The following is a 3,083-nucleotide window of genomic DNA, read 5'->3' as shown; positions in this document are numbered from 1 at the left end:
TGTCAACATCAATCACAGCCTTTGCTGTGGCTAGGAAGGGTCTGCCAAGGATGATGGATTCATCCATGCACTTCCCAGTCTCTAGGACTATGAAATCAGCAGGGGTGTAATGGTCTTCAACTTTTACCAGAACATCCTCTACAAGTCCATAAGCTTCTTTTCTTGAATTGTCTGCCATCTCTAGTGAGATTCTTGCAGCTTGTACCTCAAAGATCCCTAGCTTCTCCATTACAGAGAGAGGCATGAGGTTTATGCTTGACCCTAGGTCACACAGGGCCTTCTTGAAGGTCATGGTGCCTATTGTACGAGGTATTGAGAACTTCCCAGGGTCCTGTCTCTTTTGAGGTAGTTTCTGCCTAGACAAGTCAGCCAGTTCTTTTGTGAGCAAAGGGGGTTCATCCTCCCAAGTCTCATTACCAAATAACTTGTCATTTAGCTTCATGATTTCTCCAAGGTACTTAGCAACTTGCTCTTCAGTGACATCTTTGTCCTCTTCAGAGGAAGAATACTCATCGGAGCTCATGAATGGCAGAAGTAAATTCAATGGAATCTCTATGGTCTCAGTGTGAGCCTCAGATTCCCATGGTTCCTCATTAGGGAACTCATTGGAGGCCAGTGGACGTCCATTGAGGTCTTTCTCAGTGGTGCTCACTGCCTCTTCCTCCTCTCCCAATTTGGCCATGTTGATGGCCTTACACTCTCCTTTTGTATTCTCTTCTGTATTGTTTGGAAGAGTACTAGGAGGGAGTTCAGTAACTTTCTTACTCAGCTGACCCACTTGTGCCTCCAAGTTTCTAATAGAGGACCTTGTTTCAGTCATGAAACTTTGAGTGGTTTTGATTAGATCGGAGACCATGGTTGATAAATCAGAGTGGCTCTGCTTAAAATTCTCTGTCTGTTGCTAAGAAGATGATGGAAAAGGCTTGCCATTGCTAAACCTGTTTCTTCCACCATTATTGTTGTTGAAACCTTGTTGAGGTCTCTGTTGATCCTTCCATGAGAGATTTGGATGATTTCTCCATGAAGGATTATATGTGTTTCCATAGGGTTCTCCTATGTAATTCACTTCTTCCATTAAAGGGTTCTCAGGATGGGTTCTCAGGATCATAAGCTTTTTCTTCAGATGAAGCGTCCTTAGTACTGCCTGGTGCAGCTTGCATTCCAGACAGACTTTGAGAAATCATATTGACTTGCTGAGTCAATATTTTGTTCTGAGCCAATATGGCATTCAGAGTATCAATCTCAAGAACTCCTTTCTTCTGATTTGTCCCATTGTTCACAGGATTCCTTTCAGAAGTATACATGAATCGGTTATTTGCAACCATTTCAATGAGTTCTTGAGCTTCTGTAGGCATCTTCTTCAGATGAAGAGATCCTCCAGCAGAGCTGTCCAATGACATTTTGGACAGTTCAGACAGACCATCGTAGAAGATACCTATGATGCTCCATTCAGAAAGCATGTCAGAAGGACACTTTCTGATCAATTGTTTGTATCTTTCCCAAGCTTCATAGAGGGATTCGCCTTCCCTCTGTCTAAAGGTTTGAACTTCAACTCTAAGCTTACTCAATTTTTGAGGTGGAAAGAACATTGCCAAGAAGGCATTGACTAGCTTTTCCCAAGAGTTCAGGCTTTCTTTAGGTTGTGAGTCCAACCATATCCTAGCTCTGTCTCTTACAGCAAAAGGGAATAGCATAAGTCTGTAGACCTCAGGGTTTACCCCATTGGTCTTGACAGTGTCACAGATTTGCAAGAATTTAGCTAAAAACTGATGAGGATCTTCGAATGGAAGTCCATGGAACTTGCAATTCTGTTGCATTAGAGAAACTAATTGAGGCTTAAGCTCAAAGTTGTTTGCTCCAATGGCAGGGATAGAGATGCTTCTCCCATAGAAGTCGGGAGTAGGTGCAGTGAAGTCACCCAGCACCTTCTTTGCATTGTTGGCATTGTTGTTGTTTTCGGCTGCCATGTCTTCTTCTTTGAAGAATTCTGCTAGGTCCTCTACAGAGAGTTGTGCTTTAGCTTCTCTTAGCTTTCGCTTCCAAGTCCTTTCAGGTTCAGGGTCAGCCTCAACAAGAATGCTTTTGTCCTTGCTCCTGCTCATATGAAAGAGAAGAGAACAAGAAAATATGAAATCTTCTATGTCACAGTATAGAGATTCCTTGAGGTGTCATAGGAAAAGAAAAATAGAAGGAAGAGGTAGAAGAATTCGAACTTAGAAAGATAGAGTTCGAATTGTACATGTTAGTCCATAAATAGAAGGGTGTGAGAAGAGGGGAAGAAATTTTTGAAAATAAACTTAAAAAGATTTTAAAAACATTTTGAAAAAATTGAAGAATGATTTTCGAAAACTAAGATTGAGAAAGAAGTAAAGTGATTTTTGAAAAAGATTTTGAAATTAGAAATAAAAAAGATATGATTGAAAACTATTTTTGAAAAAGATGTGATTAAGAAGATATGATTGAAAAGATATAGTTTCAAAAAGATATGATTGAGAAGATATGATTGAAAAACAATTTAAAAAGATTTGATTTTTAAAATCAATGACTTGGCTAACAAGAAAAGATATGATTCAAACATTAAACCTTTCTTAACAGAAAAGGCAACATACTTGAAATGTTGAATCAAATCATTAATTGTAGGCAAGTATTTTTGAGAATGGAAAGAATTTGATTTTGAAAATATATGATTGAAAAGATATGATTTGAAAAAGATTTGATTTTGAAAAATTTTGAAAACTTGAAAAAAAAAATTTGAATTAAAAACAAAATCTTCCCTCTTGTGCCATCCTGGCGTTAAACGCCGAGAATGGTATCCATTCTGGCGTTTAACGCCCAAAATGCTACCCTTTTGGGCGTTAAACGCCTAGCCAGGTACCCTGGCTGGCGTTTAAACGCCAGTTTTCCTTCTTCATTGGGCGTTTTGAACGCCCAGCTTTTTCTTTGTAATTCCTCTGCTGTATGTTCTGAATCTTCAATTCTCTGTATGATTGACTTGAAAAGACACAAATTAAAAATATTTTTGGATTTTTAATAATAAGGACAAATCAAAATGCAACAAGAATCAAATAACAGTGCATGCAAGA

The sequence above is a fragment of the Arachis duranensis genome, chromosome 9 (genome assembly GCF_000817695.3).
Source record: "Arachis duranensis cultivar V14167 chromosome 9, aradu.V14167.gnm2.J7QH, whole genome shotgun sequence".
NCBI classification, from domain to species: domain Eukaryota; kingdom Viridiplantae; phylum Streptophyta; class Magnoliopsida; order Fabales; family Fabaceae; genus Arachis; species Arachis duranensis.
This window is presented reverse-complemented; position numbering follows the sequence as displayed.